This window comes from Heteronotia binoei, chromosome 6 (assembly GCF_032191835.1).
Source record: "Heteronotia binoei isolate CCM8104 ecotype False Entrance Well chromosome 6, APGP_CSIRO_Hbin_v1, whole genome shotgun sequence".
Taxonomy (NCBI): domain Eukaryota; kingdom Metazoa; phylum Chordata; class Lepidosauria; order Squamata; family Gekkonidae; genus Heteronotia; species Heteronotia binoei.
Genome location: NC_083228.1, coordinates 147,239,093 through 147,260,389, shown reverse-complemented (window position 1 = coordinate 147,260,389; position 21,297 = coordinate 147,239,093).

Genomic DNA, 21,297 nt, shown 5'->3' with positions numbered 1-21,297 from the left:
ATCTAATAACATCATCAGGCCATCCAGTAATATTTTTTGATCCAGATATATACGTTTTGGACCATAATTGACAACTGAACACACATTCATTATAATTACATGGACATTTGGGCAGATAAACATAAGATCCATAATCTTTTAAGGAACTGTTCCAATCAACCAAACCATCTGGCAATGTTAAGGTCACTACACACCGAGGGTACAATCCCAAATCATAAGTCCCATTCAAAGACTCTATGCAAATGGGAGCTTCTGGCCATCGGGATGATTCTGCAAGCATCAATGGACGAGGAGTCTGTCGTGTAGAATCAGCTATTTTCTCTGTATGCAATGAGACATTGGCCCAGTGGGTAGCATTCAAGAATTTAAATGGGCCCACAGGCCATATTTTCTCATGACTAGAATGTACACACAACCAACAATCAGCCTTTTGAGTAACATTAAGCAATGCATTGGTAAGCTTCAAAAATTCATTTTCGTTAGCATCTACTTTCTTCTTTTGTTTCTGAATTACATCTCCCACCCCAACTGTCACTTCCAGCACAACAATTATGAAGATAATCCAGGTTCTCCACGCCATGGCCTGACACATCGAGCAGGGATCCACAGAGGTCCTTTCTCTAATGCTACTGCGGCGTATCCTCTTCCCCAGGTGATCAGGGGGACAGGTCCCTTCCAATCAGGGTCAGGAAGCTGGCGATAGGTGACAAGCGGACGAGGCAGTTGTTCCTCCGACCTAAAATGGAGCTCAACAGGAGTATGAGACCTGTTATGGGGAGTAAACAAGAAATTTAAGGTATAAAGCACTTTAGCCACGACTGTGGGGATATCAGCTGTGGGAATCCCTTTCCCCTCTGTCTGGCGATGCAATAGCGATTTGAAAGTCAAATGAGCTCTTTCCACAATGGCTTGACCTGTTGAATTAAAAGGAATACCATGAGTTAGTTTTATGCCCCACAATTGGCAAAAATCTGCAAATGCTACAGAAACATAGGCTGGCCCATTATCCGTTTTTAAGCATTCTGGCCTTCCCATAACTGCAAAGGCTCGAATGCAATGTTGAATGACATGACGTGACGTTTCTCCTCTCATGGGCGTAGCCCAGATAAAACCTGAAGATGTGTCTATTGTAAGATGTAGCTTGCTGAGAGGAGCCAATGCTGGGACAAAGGTCACATCCATCTGCCAAACCTGGTTGGCCTGAGTTCCTCGAGGATTCACGGCATCATAAGGAAAGTTAATGGAAGTCTTACAACAAGATGAGCACGCAGATACAATGTCCCTTGCTTGTGACATCGGTATGGAAAACATTCTGTGCAAGGTCTTTGCAGACTGATGGAATGCAGCATGTGACTGAATGGGATCATCAAACAAGGAAAAAACATTATTCCGAAGAGCTGCATCTGCACGTGCATTTCCTTCCGCCAACATCCCTGGTAAGCCAGAGTGGGAACGAATATGCGTGACAAAACAGAAAGCTCTTCTTTCCTGCAATAAAAACTGCAACTGACAAAACATTTCATACAACTCTTTGTCAATAGATGGAGACAGATAGGACAAAGGCAAATGCATCATCAGTTTGAACACATATTGAGTGTCTACCACAAGATTGAAAGCATCATTTTCAAACAACTGAAATGCTAAAATCACAGCAGCTAACTCTGCTCGCTGAGCTGATGACTGTGAGTTGGTAAATCTCACTTCCCATACTCCATTTTGCTTCTGCCAGGTAACCACCCCCCTGGTTGGAGATCCATCTGTAAAAATAGTTAACACATCTTGTAAAGGGTGTGGAGAAAAACAGGTTGTTAATTTGTAAGGCACCTGTGAAAGCAATAACAAGCGTTTATCTTTGGGAGGGTTACAAAGAATTGTTCCCAAAAACCCAGCAAAAGCTATTTGGAACTCTGGAGTAGTCTGCAACAGACGGTATGTTTCATCCTGTGAAAAGGGAAAATAAACAGAGTTAATATCTTTTCCTGTTAGCTGTATGGTACGACTTCTGGCTTTAGAAAACAGATCAGAGACTGCTGTAACCCATGGATATAAATTCTTTGAAGGAGTGTGTGGCAGGTGAATCCATTCCACAATAGCAATTTTTTCTTTTGATTCAGGAGCATATAATACTGCTGTAGGTAGTTGAAAAGTAGACAAAATAACACATGATAATTGTAAATCCACGCCTGGCAGTCGATCTACTGCCCGCAAACGAAATCTTTGTGAGACCAACTCAAAGGTAGCCCTCATCTCTTGAGTCACCTCAATCTTTTCTGCTGGAGATGAATGTCCAGCAAGTGCTGAAAATAAAGGTGACAATTCTATGGTTGTCAGAGCCAGGAATGGCCTAGCCCAATTAATGTTTCCCAATATACTTTGTAATTGAACAACTGTCAAAGTCTTTGGGAGCTGCAATTGTGGAAGTTCTGGGATTGATGAAGTTGTGGAAAGCTTGTGCCCTAAATACACATAAGGACTTTGACGTTGAATTTTTTCTGGTGCAATCATAAGACCATATTCCTGTAACAATTTTACTAAAAAATCCACATGGTGACTTGCAATACCACTTCCAGCCAGTAGAATATCATCCATGTAATGATAAATAATCAGATCTGGGAATGCGTTTCTAAATGGTTGCAGAGCTGATGCTACAAAAATCTGACACAGTGTTGGTGAGTTAGCCATGCCTTGAGGCAGTACACTCCACTCATATCGCTGAGTGGGCCGATCATTATTTAAGACTGGTACAGTAAAAGCAAATTTTTCACCATCAGAGGGCGCCAGAGGAATGTTAAAGAAGCAGTCCTTCAAATCAATGACCATAATGTCATGATCCTTAGGAATCATGTTTGGGTTTGGCATCCCACACTGTAATGGTCCCATAATTTGCATACACTCATTGATTTTTCTTAAGTCCTGTAACAATCTCCATTTTCCTGATTTCTTTTTGACAACAAATATAGGGGTGTTCCAAGGGCTGGTACTAGGGCGAATGTGCCCAAGTTGAATCTGCTCCTGGATAAGGGCCTCCGCCGCACGGAGCTTTTCTAATGGAAGTGGCCACTGATCTACCCATACTGGGACTTCTGACTTCCACTGTATAGGCAGGGCGTGTAATGGCGCTGCTGGGGAGGCCCTTAGGATAAATTTGTCGTGATTTTTGCTCCTAGTTCTGCCATTAAGTCCCTTCCCCACAGTGTCACTGGTGTTTTCATGATTAGTGGTCGAAGAACAACAGTCTTTCCTTCAGATTGAAATACTATGGGGTGGATACTCCTTTCAGCAGCTGTGAAGCCACCTACTCCATACACACTTGCAGTAGGGCCCTTAGGCATGTTCTTAGGCCAATCCTTTTCTGCTATAACAGTAACATCTGCCCCAGAATCCAACATACCTTTTATAGTTCTCCCTGCCATGTTGACTGAGAGGTAGGGGCGGTCAGCAGACATCTGAATTGTTGCCATGGCTGAAGTAAATGGCAGTGCTGCTAACTCAGTCACATCTAAGGTTGGCATTAATAGGACAGACGCCACCCTCAGGCCTTCTGGTATTACTGCATCTGCAGAAGCCCATACATGCAAGGTAACATATGGTGAAAATGAAGAAGCAAACACTCCTGGGATCACTCTCCAATTAGGAGAAAGCAAGATTGGCAAGACAAGCCCCAAATATCCTGATGGAATGGCAGTCGGTAGAACTGCTTGGACCGGGATGGTAGCTCCAGCTTGCAGAGTAACTGCTTCAGTAAGAACAACAGGTATGGCAGAGACCTCCCCTGATATTGGTGGGGAGGGGTCATTGTCCCGAGGGATGACACCCTTTTGGCCATTCCCATAGTTCTCATCCCCATTTATTTGCCCCGGGCCTGGGGATGGCCCGTCATCTCGTTTCCCTGCTGCTGTTCCATAGCAGGGCTACCCTGAACAGGGCGGGATCTGCATTGGTTGGCCCAATGAAAACCTTTGTGGCAGATGGGACACTTTTTTGAGGGCCTATTCTGCCCCTTAGGGGTGGATCGACACTGAGCTCGATAATGGCCTTCCTTTCCACACGCATAACAGAGCTTTCCACTTGCTGGATTGGATGAGCCTTGGGCAGTCTGAACTGCAGCCGCGAGGAGGCGGGCAGCATGAGATTGAGACCCCACATTTTGGCACACTTTGAGCATAGATTGAATATCAGTGGTGGGATTGTTGTAGATAGGTGTCAAAGCTGCCTTGCAATCCTCATTAGCATTTTCAAAAGCCAGTTGCTTAAGCAAGAGTTTTCTAGCCCTTGTACTGTCAATTTGACGCTCAACTGCCCTCATTAGTCTATTAACAAATTCTGTATATTGTTCTGTGGCCCCCTGGCGAATATTGGCAAAACTGGACAAGGTATTGTCTCCAGCTTCTGGAATTTTCTTCCATGCCTTGATAACCAGGGCAGCTATCTGAGAGAGTGCTCTGTCCGTTAGCGCCACCTGCTGTACAGCTGTGGTAAAATTTCCTTCTCCAATTAGCATGTCTTGGGTAATATTAATCACAGGATTTGCTGCTGCATTTTGCGCTGCCTGTTCATTAGCAGCTTGCCTCCACTCCTCCAGGCAGAGTAGGCCTTGGGCCGGGGGCAACAAGGAACGCAAAAGCATTTTCCAATCAGCTGGAGGGAGACGTTGGAGTGACAGGCTTTCCAGTATAGCTCTAGTATAAGGTGCCTGAATCCCATTGTCCCGGACTGACCTCTGTAACTCTTTCAGGGTCTGGAGTGGTAATGGATCATATCTGTCAGGGACAGCTGGACCCCCTCCTGCACCTGGAGCTCCTCTTATAACTGGAAAAACAGCTTGCGTTTGGCCCACATCCCCATTCTCTAGCACTGCAGTTTGGAGTGCTGCTGCCAGCTGTGCAGATCTTTGCATCATTGGAGCAAGCACAATGGCATTAGATTGTTCATCATTTATCTCTGGGCCATCTGGTGGCTTGGGAGGTGGTGCAAGTCTCCCTAGTGGGGCTGGAGGTAAGATCTGAGGTAGGGGAGCTGAAGGAATGAGTCCAACCTCCATCTGCTGATTGAATAGGATGTTGGTGGGTGTAAGCCCCTTTAAACAAGCCCTCACTTTACACCAGGTGAACAGAACTTTGGCAGTGACCCTGGGATGCTCCTGGAAGGCAGTCCCAATTTTACACCAGTCTTCTAATTTAAACGTCCCAGATTCAGGGACCCAAGGACAAATGTCGTCAATGGCACGGACAAGATCAAAAACCTCTGTCTTAGTTACAGAATGTCCTTCTTTGGATAGTAAATAATGTATATCTTGACAAAAATCGGCTTGAGCAGCACTTAACGTAGACCCCATCTTCACTACAGTGTGTGTGTGGTCTAACTTGACAATTCAACTCACCAGGGATCTTGTCCAGATGAATGTAGATAGGCGCCTTAGCCCTCGCCGGGCGGGGTGGTTGAAGACCAAGCTGTAAATCAAGTTATCTTGACTTTTTATCTCTTCGCCTCGCGCGGAGCACCAAGTGTAGGGACCAGCCTTAACACCTTGAAGTGCTGAAGAAAGATTTGTGAGGCAATAAATACTCGGGAGACGTCTGAGAGGATCCTAGTGCACTGGAGATTTGCGTGGAAAGAGTCACTCCCTCGCACCTCAGCAGCGCTTTTATTAGTTCTATTACATCACAACATTCCAGAACGTTAGCCTATAAATCATCGTGTCTATTCTGCCCAGTGACAGCAGACGCATGCGTACATGGCACAAACATAGCAGGTTGCTTTGAGACTAAAAATCAAACTAGGCTGCAAAACATTCTTATCTCTGTGTTCTCAAGCTGCATTCCAGCACATCTCTTCTCTGTACTTAAACTGAATGAATCCCCACAACTGCACCTCAAGAAAGGATATTATAGCAATGGAAAAAGTGCAGAAAAGGGCAACTAGAATGATTACAAGTTTGGAACATTTTGGTTAAATGGTTAAAACACTTGGGGCTCTTTAGCTTGGAGAAACGTCGACTGCGGGGTGACATGATAGAGGTTTACAAGGTAATGCATGGGATGGAGAAAGTAGAGAAAGAGGTACTTTTCTCCCTTTCTCACAATACAAGAACTCGTGGGCATTCAATGAAATTGCTGAGCAGTCGGGTTAGAACGAATAAAAAGAGGTACTTCTTCACCCAGTTGATTAAGATGTGGAATTCACTGCCACAGGAGGTGGCGGCGGCTGCAGGCATAGCCAGATTCAAGAGGGGGTTAGATAAAAATATGGAGCAGAGGTCCATCAGTGGCTATTAGCCACAGTTTGTGTGTGTGTGTGTGTGTGTGTGTGTGTGTGTATATATATGAACATAAGAGAAGTCATGTTAGATCAGGCCAATGGCCCATCCATCCCAACACTTTGTGTCACACAGTGGCAAAAATTTTTATAGATAGATAGATGATAGATAGATAGATAGATAGATAGATAGATAGATAGATAGATAGATAGATAGATAGATAGATGATAGATAGATAGATAGATAGATAGATACACACACACACACATATACAGGGCGGGATATAGATTGAAATAAACTTGAAACATGTGGGTCAGGTAAGTTCAAGAGCCAGAGTGTTGGGTTAAGAAGACTCGGCGGATCAGGGTTCAAATCCACAGTAGGCCCGGAAGCTCTTTGAACGCCCTTTAAGCTTTTTGTACCCAGGATAAAACTTTGTGGTTTTTCAAGGTGCCCCTGGACTCCACCCCTGTCGCACTGCACTCTGGTCTTCCCTCAAAATCAGTTCAGAAACCGCAGTTGGGACAAAATGTCACAGCTCAGCTAATGGGAGCTGGATGGAGCATATCTAGGATTCCCATTCTACAGCCTCTCCACTGGCTGCCCATCAGTTACCAGGCTCCATTTAAAGTGTTGGCTGTTACCCAGAAAGCCCTTCCTGGCCTTGCCAGACGGCCCTCTGTGACACCACAAGGTCTCTGCTCCTCTGGGTGAGGTCTTCCACAGGGGCCAGCCTGCAAAGGGGCAAACTCAGCAACTGCCCATACACCTGTGAGGGAGCGGCCTGCCCAAAGAGGTCAAGAAACTACGCAAAGCTGAGTAGATCAAGAGAGCTTTTCTACCCAGGCAGGAGACTCACACTTCCTGAAATAATTCACAAAGAAGAAGATGATGATATTGGATTTATATCCCGCCCTCCACTCCAAAGAGTCTCAGAGCGGCTCACAATCTCCTTTCCCTTCCTCCCCCACGACAGACACCCTGTGAGGAGGGTGGGGCTGAGAGAGCTCTCCAATAAGCTGCCCTTTCAAGGACAGAGGCTCAGAGCGGCCTACAATCTCCCTTCCTCCCCCACAACAGACACCCTGTGAGGTGGGTGGGGCTGGAGAGGGCTTTCACAGCAGCTGCCCTTTCAAGGACAACCTCTGCCAGAGCTATGGCTGACCCAAGGCCATTCCAGCAGGTGTAAGTGGAGGAGTGGGGAATCAAACCCGGTTCTCCCAGATAAGAGTCCGCACACTTAACCACTACACCAAACTTATTTAGAGAAATTATTAGGGTCTGTGGTCTATGCTACTGTGTTTAAGATCCTACAAAATAAATTTTGTATCATTTGTCGTTTAATGTGTCACGTTAAGACCAGCGCCTTGCTTCAGTTCTGATTATAGATTTCTGATTGGTTCTACAACCCTAGTCCTATTGTGTTGTTTACTGAATGGCCCTTCTTGTTGAGTCTATGGACTCCCATCTCTGGCTTCTTTAAAAGAGGCCTGCCATTCAGAAGCCCTGGCAGACAAGCAGACCTCCTGAAGCATTGCTCAAATGGCCCCTGTCTTCTCTGGGCTACTCTTTCACTCCCGTTGATTTCCTGCCTAGCTTTCTGTTGGCTGACCGGGTGTCTGAGCAACCACAGCAAAGTATTTTTTTTACCTTTGGGACTTCTAAGTGCCAAGTTGGCACTTAAAATGACACCTTTGAATCTCTTCCTTAATTTGAAAATACAAAGTCATGGAAATAGTTTATTTCTTTCTGTGCACTGCAGCTAGAAAAAGGTTAAGCAGCAGACAAGACAGTGTGCAGTTCCTGGAGATGATATAACAAGGAGAGAAACACTGAAGTCCTCCAGTGTCCTCCTTTGGGGATCTGGCTCTGCTTGCAGGAGAGCTGGAGGACGGGGCCTTGAGAAGCCAGGCTGGGGGGTGCCTGGATGGGGAAAGAGTGGAGGGGGTGTGGGCTGGGAGGAAAAGCTGCCCCAGATGATCCTTTCACGATCCCCGGACTGAGGCGAAACCCCAGGAGGCCTCTGAGGCCTGCTGAAAAGTTGACAAGAGGCCTACATTTCCCAGGCCCCCTCTGAGCCCTGTGATTGGACTGCAGTGGAACTGGAGGGAAGGGAAGGCCAATCACCACCCCGGGGGGGGGGCCTAGGGAGAAAGCATATAAGGCCCTGCTGTCAAGGGAAGGCCTCTCTCCTCCTGGGAGCTGAGCGAGGAGCAAGAGGGGCTGCAGCAGCCAGCAGGAGAGGACCCCCCCCCTTTCTCAATCCACTTCCATCCATCCAGGGGGCTTTTTTCTCCTCTCTGAGTTGGTTTCTGCACCAAAACGGGGGAGAAAAGCCAGTGGCGGAGCAGGGGATTACGTTCCAGTGGGGGAGCCTTCATCCACCCCAAAACTGCTGAGGTCCCCCCCTCCCCAAGCTCCACCCCTGAATTCTCCAGGAATCCCCTAACCCAGAGTTGGCAACCCTGCCTGGGTGAGCAGGGGGTGGAGGTGAGAGGAGGCAATGATCCTCCGTGCACGTACCTGGGAAGAGCCCAGGGAAGGTATTTCCTGGTTGACTTGCATGCAGGCTGGTTCAAGGCATTTCGTCCCCCCAAGCCAGGGAAGCCCATTGCCTCCTGGGAGCCTGGGCTGCAGGTAGCGAAGCAGTGCCCGGGGAGGCCTGTCCAGGGTTGCCATGGAAATAATGTCTCCCTGCTCAGTCTGCTAAAAGGGCTCCTCCCGAGCGGTTGTTTTCCCTCCTCTCTCTGTTGGTTTCTTCCCACCTTATTTAAGAGAAGCTTTAATTTGCCTCAAAAGCTTCATCGGTCACCTGTCAGTGCCCTTCCTGGGGTGTGGGGGGTCATTGGGAAGGTGAGGGGGGCTATTTGGGGCTGTCCCTGGTTTGGGGGTTGCTTGCAGATGCTTGTGGCCCTTTCCTGCTGAAGGGGGGAGGAGGGTTGTGTGGGGCTGAAAGGCTCCTGGGGGGGTGCCCATCTGAGGGAAGCCCCTGTCGTTCCCCTCACACCTGTGCCCCACCCACTGAGGCCTCGTTGGCAGGGAGGGACCGTTTGCCAATCGGGTCTGTCTGGCATAACCTAAGTTTTAGATCAACTAAGGTGACCAGAAGAAGAGAGATTCTCTTGAAACGTGCAAAAGTGTCAACCTCAGGTCCACGTCACATTTTCACTTTTGACGATGAGTGCATCAAATTGTTGAATTCCACTCTATGTGCGAACTGGCAGAAACACATAAGGATTACTCCAGATGGATGTTGAGCATCATGGTAGAACTGTAAGAATTGCAGATGAAAATTGGTATGGACTGGATAGGGTGGCCGTGGCTAAAACCATCCCATTTATGTGTAGTCAGCACATACTGATTTGATTTTGATTTGAAGTGAAATAATATATTCCAGCACTGAAGTGTTCAGCGCCATGTTGTGCATTTATAACACTGCACAGTGTTTTTTTTGTGCTTCTTCAGCCTTCATTCCTTTTTGTTTACAAGATTAGGACCAGGCAGCCCTCTTTTCTGCCCCCAAACCCGAATTAAGGCGGAAAGCTGCCCCAGAGACATGGACTTCCTAGCTTCCATAAAACTGGAGCACACATGAATTACCTGAGCCCTATTTCCTTATGACTCAGGTGACTGCCACTCCATTGTAAGGGTAAAGAGAGCCCCCCCCCGCCCATGCAGCCTGTGCTTGTAAGTCTCAGTGCTCCACTGGGAGGCTTGGGGGAAAAAACAACCAGAACAACCCTGTGAGGTAGGCCAGTCTGCATGTTCCACCACCCACATACATAGAAGACACAAAGACTTCCCTACGAAGGACGCAGGAGGTCAGCTCCTGTTGCCCTCTGGCCCATTCGGTCACATAATGAGGCAGCCTTGTAAATAGGGATAGCTTTGGGGGTGGGGGAGAAAACCCACTTTGGGAGGGGGGGGGCTCAGCAACAGAGACTCTTATTAGCCTGTGGAAGAGCCCCAGTCCAGTCGCCAGTTTAAAAGGTCAGGTACATGCAAGAGAGCAGCTCCCAGTCACAACGATGGGCACTTGAGAGATAAGTGGTCCTTCAGCATGAGGCAGAGCCCCTCTTCCTCCTTCCATGGCCCAGAGGTTCATGGCTCAGTGGTAGCAGAGCATGCCTGGTTCAATCCTGGCACCTCCAGTTAAACAGACCAGGCAGTGGGTGATACGAAAGACCTTTGCCTGAGACCCTGGAGAGCTGCTGCTGGTCTGAGCAGACAACACTGACTGTGATGGGCCCCCGGGGTGGGCGGCTGCCTGAGAGCACTGAGGACTAGCACCCTCTGCAGGCTGAAAGGAAAGCTGGGATTAGGGGAGCGGGGGGGGGGGGGGCTGTGGCTCAGAGGCAGAGCATCCGCTGGGCGTGCAGAAGGTCTCCTGTCCAACCTCCAGTTCAAAGACCAGGGGAAGAAGTGATGTGAAGGACTCCTGAGGTCCCGCAGAGGCCTGCCAGTCTGAGTGGACAATACTGACCTGGATGGAGACGGGGGAGGGGGGGGGGCTCTCATTTAGTGGAAGGCAGTTCCCAGAACGCAAGGGGAAAACAGCTGCTGTGCTGCCTGCCTAGGATTCTGGCCACGGAAGTGATGCTTGCGGGGGCATCCCAGAGGGCTCATTCCCCCCCCCTCCACCATTTCAAAGACTGATCCTCCCCCCTTGTTTGCAAGAGAAGAAACCTCCTTCCTTCTGCCCCCCCCCCCCCATGCAAGGAGGCCCCTCCCAGGCGTCTGCAACGAGGCAGGAAGGCTGCAAGGCTGAGCTCTCCCTGCAAAAGGGGCAGGATATTTTTTTTTATTCTGCAACCCAAAGCGGTCCCGCCCCACGGAGAGGCGTCCGGGAGAGCTGCAGTCCCGGCAGAGCAGAGGCCGGACCCAGGGGGCGCTGGAGCCCCTTTCCTAGCCCGGAATCCGGGAAGGGGAGGGGAGGAAGGCGTGCATGCCCGGGCCCGGCCTTTGCAAAGGGAGCGCCGGAACGGAAGATGCGCAAGCTCTGCTGCGCCGGTGGGGCCGAAGGGAAGAGCAGCAGCCGGGCCTCCTGCGACCCTCCCCCCGGTTGCAAAGGCTGCAGCAACTCCGAGCGCCACGAGGGCTGGAGGAGGGGAAGGCGAGGCGGCCAGGTGGGGAAGGGGGCCTTGCAGCACCCAAGGGAGACGGGGGGGGGGGGGAGGCGCGCCTGGAGCCCCCTGGATGCTGCTGCGGCCAAGAGCGTCGAGGGCCCCCCCCCGGCCATTCCCCAGACTCCATCCCCTTCCTCCCGCAGGTCTTCTGCTGCACCCCCCCCCCCGCCCCCCTTCCCCGCACACCTGAACTGCCCGGGACCAGCTGAGAGCCAGTGGGGTGTCGTGCGGTTAATGCAGGGACTCTTATCTGGTTGAGCTGGGTTCGATCCCCCCCTCCTCCACGGAAGCCTTTATGGGCCTGGGTCCTTCTGGCACTTCAGGCTTGAGGGGTCACCTGTCAGGACCCGCCTTGGTGTGTGGGCGGGTGGGGGGGCTGGGCAGATGAAGAGAGGGGCTATTCTGGGCCCTGCCTGGGTTGACCCCAAACCAGAGTGGTCACTTGCAGTTAGTTACGGCCCTTTCCAACTGACCAGCAAACCTAATGAAGATGCTTAAGAGATGCAAGGACCAAACAGGGATTGCAAGCTCAGTTTACCTGGTCACCATTTGTTTGGATTTAATTCTGGGGAGAATCATAGAGAAGTAAATATCAGAATTGGAGATGGATATGTAAATGTATCTTTGTAACTGTGGAATATTGAGAGTAATTAACTGAGCCCCTGTGGTTACGTGAGTAGCCCCTGCAGCTGCCTTGAGAGTCTCCTTCTAGTTGTGACAAGAGCCATGAGGAGCTGGTTTTCAGCCTCCCCAAAAGACATCTTTGCTGGAGATCTAACAGGTGAACCCCGCAGTTCAAAGGGGGACCCCCATGGCTTTTGAAAGAGCTGCTCTCGCCTAGGACCTCAGGTCTATTGCAGAGATACAGACAACAGTTAAGGGGTCACCAGTCCCCCTATCCTTTAGGGGCCTCAGTTTAACTTAAGAATTAGCCCCTTGGACAGACTGAACCCATGTAGAGAGAGGCTAAGCTTGTAACGCCCTTTAGCAGCCAAACAGAGACCATTAACTTACCCAGAGAACTCAGGAAGCATCTCTAAAATAGCTTGCTATGTCCTACAACAAAATTATTTTAAACCATGTTTATAAACCACAAGAAGCACTTTAGTTCTGATCTACCAGGGCAATTCTCATTTGCTTTTTTGTGACATGTGACTGTCTCTGTATCTCTTTACAGTCAGGTGACTAAAGGCATCTCTATCCAGTAGACTGGGTAGACTGAACCCATGGAATGAGAGTCTAGGCTTGTAACATCCTTAAAAAGCCCAACTGAGACAGTTAAGATTTGCAAAGAACCAAGGAAGCTTATCTAAAATAGCTTAGTATGTCATATAACAAAATTCTCTTAAACCAGGTCTATAAACCACAAGATCATTTTATTTCTGATCTACCAGGGCAATTCTCATTTGCTTTTTTTGTGACATGTGAATGTCTCTGTATCTCTTTACAGTCAAGTGACTAAAGGCATCTCTATCCAGCAGACTAGGTAGACTGAACCCATGGAATGAGAGTCTAGGCTTGTAACATCCTTAAACAGCCCAACAGAGACAGTTAACTTTTCCAAAGTACAAAGCAGGCAGATCTAAAACAGCTTAGTATGTCATATAACAAAATTATATTGAACCAGGTCTACAAACCGCAAGAAGCACTTTACTTCTGATCCACCAGGGCAATTCTCATTCGCTTTCCTTGTGACATGTGACTGTCTCTGTATCTCTTTACATTCAGGTGACTAAAGGCATCTCTATCCAGTCGGAGGTGACCCAAGTGAAGGGGAGGGAGATGGAAGAGCAGGACCCAGGAGGAGCTGCAAGCAAAGGCCCCCCTCCCACCCAAGCTGGGGGTGGTGGTGAAGGCTGGGAAAGCCCCGTGCCAGAGACACCTTCTCAAGTCACGGAGATCTCAGAGGTGCATGGCCAACACTTCCGGCAGTTGCAGTACCGTGAGGCTGACGGGCCCCGAGAGGTTTGCAGCCGGCTCCATCGACTCTGCAGCCACTGGCTGAAGCCAGAGAGGAACTCCAAGAAGCAGATGGTGGACCTGGTGATCCTGGAGAGGTTCCTAGCCCTCCTGCCCCAGGAAATGCAGCGCTGGGTCAGGGAATGTGGGCCGGAGACCAGTTCCCAGGCGGTGGCCTTGGCCGAAGGCTTCCTCCTGAGTCAGGCTGAGGAGAAGAGGCAGGCAGAGCAGGTGAGGGGGTTTCCTCCACCTATGTCCAATTCAAGCAATAATATCAGACCTCATCCTAAAGTTTCCCTGAGAGATATTGGCCCAAGTGTTAATCATCTGAATGGGAGCTTTCACAGCCTCTTTCAGCAGCCTCTTCTACTAGAGAATTTCTTCTCTCTCCAGACAACTCACTGGGTCTGCTGATGGAAGAGCGCAGAATCTGGGAGTGGGGCAGGATCCCTTGCTTGGTCTCTTCTCCGTTCCATCTCTTCCCCTTCTCACTCGCTGCTCTTTCAGATGTGGGGACCATCCTTGGAGAGAGAAGCTCCATTCCCTGAGGCAGAACGAGGTTCCTTGGAGGAAGGGCAGAGGGCGCAGGCCCAGGAGGGTGCCCAAGATGCCCTCTTTTGGGGTAAGGACTCATTTTGCCTATATATGACTGGGGCACCCCATGAATGTGATGGGTGGAGAGTTCAGGTCAGGAAAAAAATTCAGTACTTCTGCACATGTCACTAAATGTCCACTGACTGTGATTCTTTTGAAAGGGGATTAGAAAGAATTATAGAGGGCAGTTCCTCCCATTAATTAGAACATTCATGTCTCACCTTCCTTCCATAGGAGGGGCTCAGGGGGGCTCAAAAAAGAGAAGTAAAGTTAGACAAAACTGGGCAGAGCTATTCATCCGGTTGAATACTGAGAGCCTCTGCCTTCTGGGGCAGCACTGAGCACTGAAAATCATTTCATAAGAGCCAAATAACCATGTGGAATATTAGCTTGTGGACCCTCTCTTATAGGGGCACCTGGCAGGCCACTGAAGGGAATAGGGTGCTGCAGGAGGGATGACCGGCTGTTTCCTCAAACCCCAGAGATTTGGGGGAGGGCCTTGGGGTGAAGCTTGGCTCTGATACTATCCTGGATTCTCTGATACTATCCTGGATTCAGCTGAATGTGAGGGTGACATGTCATGTGATGTCATTTCCACCCCCATTCTAGACTCAAGAGCCCAGCTGGCCGGAGAAGGGGATTCCTGGGCGTTTGGTCTGATCCAGCAGGGATGCTGTGACCTTTGGAACTCCAGAGTTCACAGGGAACATTTCAGGTCTCACAGAAGCTTTTATCACCCCCTGAGGCTCATGGGTGCTTCTCTTCTGTCTCTCCCACAGTTTAGTGAAAGGTTGTGTTGAGTGTACACAAGGCAAGGTTTCCAACTCCTGGGAAGGGAGTGTGCGAAGGGAGGAACAAACAAGCAAGTGGAAGAGGAAGTCACAACAAACACCCTTCCTCCTTTCTCTTCCTAACAGGCACTGGAGAAGTTCTGCTGAGCCATCATCTTTCCAGAGGTGTGGAAACAGCTGCTTTACCTCCAGTCCAGGTAGGGAAAATGAGCAGGGGACAGCCTGTGTTCCCTCCTACTTTATCAGGGGGTCTTTTACTCCTGCGGTTTCTAGAGTGGTCCAGGTGAGAGAGGCTCTGATACCACTCCCTTGACCTGTGCCAAGACATACATCCCGTTCCATCCCAGACTACTCCCTTCCAATGAGCAGTCTCTGCCTGGCATCATCTCTGATGACGAAATCTGCTTTTTCTTCCAGTGCCCCTTTTCCTTTGAGGAGGTGTCTGTCTGTTTCACCCAAGCAGAATGGGGCCTGCTGGATCCGGACCAGAAAACCCTCTACAGGGAAGTCATGCGGGAGAACTATTGGAGTGTAATCTCTCTGGGTAAGGAGGATCTTCCACAAGTGCCAAAGGTGTGAATTGCTACCTTTGGGATGATGCATGAATCAAACTATTGCACAGCAATGCATCATTTTGAGGCCTCTCCAGATACTTGCCGAGGGGCAACTGAGGCCAGTGTTGTGGCCATCACCCCTAACCAGAGATGGTGTCCTGGCCAGAGGCAAGGATGGGGATGAGAGCCAGCAAGGCAGACATGTTCAGGTGCTCAGATTCCAGAGTTCAGTCTCAGAAGTCCACAGACCAAAAGTGCACAAGCCAAAGGGTCGTTAACAGAAGGGGTAAACCAGAGAGTGTAGCCTGGAGGTCCAAGGGTCCTGCACAAGCTTGAGAGTCACAAAGCTGAAGTCAAAGTCCAAGATCAAACACAGAAAAGGTCAGGTGTTGTGGTAACAAAATCTAATGTCAAGTCGGCAGATTCAATAACGAGTCTTTGTTGTAACAAAGTAACTAGTTTATTGATATCATGATTCTCGACTACAGTAAGATTGAAAGACTAAAGATTGTAGGCCTGACCAAAATCAAGAGCAGACTTGACATACTGCCTCCCCTAAGCTCCCTCCACAGCCTGGGGCAGTGGGGGAAGCTGGTTGATCTTAGAGTCCCGGACTTCGTGGATTGCGTGGCTCTGTTTCCCCCTCGGCGTTGGGAGGGGCCCTGGTGGTTGAGGATGCCAAATCGAAGAGCCGGGGTCTCGACGGAGCAGGCTGCAATGAAATACAGGGTTTATTTTACCAAGAGCAGGTGGCAGGTCCAACTCTACAGTCACTTGATTAATGACCCTTTTGATCTTGAACGGCCCCAGGAATTTATAAGCCAGTTTCCTGGAAGGCTTGGAGAGAGGTAGGTTCTTGGTTGACAGAAACACAGAGTCCCCAACTTTGAAATCACAAGCGGGGACATGGGATTTATCATAGTATTTTTTGTAAGTCTCTTTAGCAGCCTCCAGGTTTTCCTGGATGGTTGGCCAGCTTCGGCTCGGTCCCTGCCACTATTGTTCAAACGCAGAGGGAGTCCCCGGGGTTTCCCCCCCAAGCAGTAAGGGGATGGGCTTCCCCTCGTATCCGAACACGGTGGAGAAGGGGGAGGCTTTTGTGGAGCTATGCACACTATTGTTGTAGCCATATTCAGCGAAGGGGAGAAGATCAGCCCAGTCCGACTGGCGCTGGTTGATGAAGCACCTCAAGTACTGCTCTAGAACCCCGTTCACCCTCTCCGTCTGGTCGTCCGTCTGGGGGTGATAGGCTGAGCTTAAGCCTTGCTCTATCCCCACCAGCTTACAAAACTCCCGCCAGAAGGTGGCAACGAACTGCGGCCCGTGGTCGCTAATGACCTTGTCAGGGAACGAGTGAAGTTTCACCATGTGATCAAAGAACAGGGCCGCTAACTGCTTAGCCGTGGGTAGCTGTGCACACGGGATGAAGTGGGCCTGTTTTGAGAAGGTGTCGACCACCACGAGGATCACCGTTTTTCCCCGGGAGGGGGGTAGTTCTACTATAAAGTCCATAGACACTACCGACCATGGTCGTTTGGCCGTCTCTATCGGTTGCAGGAGCCCTGGCGGTTCCCCCCCGCCGCTTGGCCATGATGCAAACAGGGCAGCCAGCCACGTATTCCAACACGTCCTTCTTGAGGGACGGCCACCAAAACTGCCGGTTGACTAAGTGCAGAGTTTTTACGTAGCCGAAGTGCCCGGCTAATTTGGAAGAGTGGCAGAGCTGCAGGACCTCCCTTCTTAGCCCCTCAGGGACGTACAGTTTTCCCCCCTTGTACCAGAGTCCATCTTTTCCTTTTAGCACCCCCTCCGGCCGTGCTCCTCCCTCCCTTTCCGTTTCCACGGCAATTCGGTCGCAACTGATCCCTCCCAGCTCCCGCCTCTTCTGTGATCGGGTGGTGACCATGGCCGCCACTTGCGAGGGCAGGATCAAGGAGTCCACCACCTCTTCCCTCTGACTTCTGTGTTGCGGGAGCCGGGAGAGGGCGTCGGCCAGAAAATTCCTGGTTCCCGGGATGTGCCGTAGGGTGAAATCAAATTTAGAGAAGAAGCCCGCCCACCGAATTTGTTTTTCACTCAGTTTTCTTTTCCCCGTTAGGGCTTCGAGGTTCTTGTGGTCCGTCCAAATCTCGAACGGCACCTTAGCTCCCTCGAGCCAAGACCTCCAGGTTTTTAGGGCAAACATGACTGCAAAGGCTTCTTTGTCCCACTCTGACCAGTTTCTTTGTTCCCCCGAGAACTTCCAGGAGATATAGGCACAGGGTCGTAATTTCCCCTTCTCGTCGGAGGCGTCACATTGCACCACGAAGGCCCGCTGCTCGTCGGGGTGGCTTAGGACCGGTTCACTAGTGCACAAGCGTTTTAAGTGGTCAAAAGCCTCTTGGCACTTCGGGGTCCAATGTAGCCGGGCTCCCGGTCACTTGGCTTCCGGCCCCTTCCCTTTGGTCTTTAGGAGTTCAGTTAGGGGCAGGGCAATCTGGGCGAACCCCTCAATGAAGGCCCTGTAGAAATTTGCGAAGTCGAGGAAGGATTGGAGCTGTCTACGTGTCCTCGGGGGGGCCCACTCTAACACTGCCTGCACTTTGGCTGGGTCCATTGCCAACCCCTGCCCCGATACCCGGAACCCCAGATAGTCTAGCTTCGGTGAAATTCACATTTAGACAGTTTGGCATACAGCTGGTGCTCCAGCAGGGTGCTGAGCACCTCTCTCACCAACTTCACATGTGATTGCTCATCCTGGGAGTAAATAATGATGTCATCCAGGTACACCACCACCCCCTTGTACAAAAATTTTCCAAGCACATCATTTATAAAGTTCATGAACACTCCCGGAGCCCCTTGCAACCCGAAAGGCATGACCAAATATTCAAACTGTCCCATAGGGGTGTTGAAAGCCGTTTTCCACTCATCCCCCTCCTTGATGCGCACTCGGAAGTACGCATCTCTCAAGTCCAGCTTAGTGAAAATTCTCCCCCCTTAAACTGTGTTCAGTAGGTCCCAGATGAGGGGGATGGGGTAGGCGTTTGACATGGAAATCGCGTTTATCCCGCGAAAATCCGTGCAAAGTCTAAGTGAGCCGTCCTTCTTTCGGAACAGTACTGGGGCGGCATGGGGGGCCGTCGCCGGTCTAATGAAACCCCGCTCCAGATTTTGATCTAAGAATTTGCGCAGTGCCTTTTTCTCTGCCCACCCCATCTGGTACAGTTTAGCCTTCAGCAAGCTCTCTCCCGGGATCAGTTCTATGGCACAGTCCGTGCTCCGATGGGGGGGGTAGATGGTTGGCCTTGCGCTCACTAAATACCCCCATCAGGTCGCAGTAGACGCTCGGGACGGGGTGCGCCTCCTCCACCGACACACATGCCCTTTCCTTGGCCCTAGCAGCGCGTGGCCCCCATACCGGGTCCCATAGGTGGCCTTTGCACAGGGGGTCTAGGAACCGGATGGTTTGGGCCCTCCATCGGATGCTGGGCTCGTGCTTCTCCAACCAGCCCACACCCAGCACTATGGGATAGGAGCACGAGGGGGCAATAACAAAGATCTCTTGGTCCCAATGTTCCTCGATTCCCAAGGGGCAGGGCTGGGTTGCTAAAGTACACGGTTTCCTGCACATTACGGACCCGTCTATCTGCTCAAACAGCATCGGGTGCGGTAGCTGTGAGCTCTCAAGCCCCAACGCCTCCACTACCTTGGGGGAAATTAGCTCTCGGTTGCACCCCGAGTCCACTAGGGCCCGGATTTGCAGGAACCTTTTCAGCTTGGGGTTCAGCAACTTCACCGTAACAAAATATAAGCGTCCCGTTACTCTCACCGTCAATGGTGCCTCTTCCCGCTTGACCTGCTGGTTGGCACCGTTCAGAGCAGGCCGGTCTCGTTTCCCGCCGGTTTGTCCGCCCAGGCTAGGTCAGCTAGCTCTGCTGACAGCAGCACCTCCTCATCCAGCGGCTCCTCAGCCATCACCGCGCTGCTCTTCACCGCATCCTTAGGGCGGCTGGTCGCCTTCTTGGGTCCCGGGGTCCCGGGCTTGGGGCCCGCCTGGGGGGCTCGGGTGACCGGGGGTTGTGGGCAGTTGGAGGCGAGGTGGTTCGGGTCCCCGCACCTGAAGCACCTGCAGGGTCCTACCGGCACCCCCCCTGTGAGCTTCTTGGACTTCTAGCTTTCTGCTTTCACCGGGGTTGCTTTGGGCTGGCCCTTACCCGACTGGTGATGGCGTTGCATCGCCACCCTCTTCAAGTTGGTCTCTACTTCCCCCGCCAGCTGGATCCATCCCACCAGGGTGTCCGGGCGGGCTTGAGTGAGAGCCCGGTCCAGAATGCTAGCGTTGAGCCCCCAGGTGAAATGCTCAATCTTCATCAGCTCGCTCCAACCCCGAACCTTGGCCGCATTTGCTCTGAACTCGGCCGCGTACTCGCGAATGGATCGGGCCCCCTGTTGCATGTCACGGAGTGCCGCCAGTGCGCGGGTCTCCTGAAGGGGGTCTTCATACTGGGTCAGCAGGGATTGCAGAAAAGTATGCACATAGTCCAGATCAGGGCTCATCGCCTCGCACAGGCTCACATACCACCTCTTGGCCGCCCCCCATAGCTTCGACCCCAGTTAGTCCACTCTGCTGAACTCATCAGGGAAGGAGTTCCCCCAATAATACATGTAGCTGTTCAATTGGATGGCGAAGTATTTCACCTCCTCGGGGTCCCTGTTGAAGGTGGCGTCCAGTTCTCGCCCCCTTCCTCCGTCGCGAGGGGCCGGTGGAATCGTGGGAGCCGCGCCTCTTGCGGGGGCTGCCTCCTGCGCCGGTTGGCTCGGGCGGCCTCGGGTTGTTGGTTGGACCGCTGGTGGTCTTCGGGACCCAGTCACCCCGAGCGCTCTCCTCAGTTGGGCCGTTAGGGTCTGCATCTCGTCCTTCAGGCCCGGCATTGCTCCGTCGACCTCATGGCGCACCATCGAACGGAACATTTAGTAGTCCTCATCGTGCATGTCTTTCGGCCTCGGTTCACCTCCGCCGCCCTCGATGCACTCCGCACCCTCGCTCTCGTCCTCCGGCACCTGGAAGACGATGATGCTGTCCACCTCCCCCGGCTTGATGGCCTCTGGTTCGGCCATTCGGACCCTCCGTGTGTGTCGGGTCATGATGGCCTCCCGGCGGATCGGTGCCTCGTCCATGGTGGTGGTTGAGGTTCTCGGTTGATACTGCTGGGGTGTGATCACCAACTGGAACTGGGGAGGGGACGCCGCGGTTCTCCTGGAGTCAAGGATGTGCCACAGCGTCTCGGTCTCCCCGTCTTCTCTGGGAAACTCCCCGTTGTCCGGAATCTTTTCGGCCATCAGGTTTTAAAGTTGCCGGAACAGTTGAGCTTCGAAGGGGAGTCTTTCAAAATGTCAAGTCGGCAGATTCAATAACGAGTCTTTGTTGTAACAAAGTAACTTGTTTATTGATATCATGGTTCTCAACTATAGTAAGATTGAAAGACTAAAGATCATACAGTAGAATGCAATCATATAAGGTATACTTCAAAGGGATTCTTGAGGGAGGGGTACTATGCAGGGCACATTCACACATTGATGTTACAATTTCTTTCTCAGGCCTGCTTTGGCCTTGAGCGTCTCTTGGCTCCAACCTCCCCCGATGCCCAGTCTGAGAAGGCCCGATAAACTCTTTCACATATTCCCATTTCAAAGCAAAACTATATAACAAAAGAAAGGGGAGGGGGTGAGGAGAGCTCAAGCTGGCAGCATTGGAATACAGTATGGCTTGACCCAGGATGCTTCTCTCCTGAACCAAATATTGAGCGTAGGCCTGACCAAAATCAAGAGCATACTTGACATCTAAGAGGATGACTTGTTGCTTCCACAGCATGCAGGCTCCCACCAATTCCACCGTTGAACAACTCTTGCTGTTAAAAAGTTTCCCCTTATATCCAGCATGTACGTTCCCTCTCTTAATTTAGACCTGTTATTATAAGTCCTTTCCTCTGCTGCCAACATGAACAACTCCCCACCTTGCTCTAAGTGACAGCCCTTGA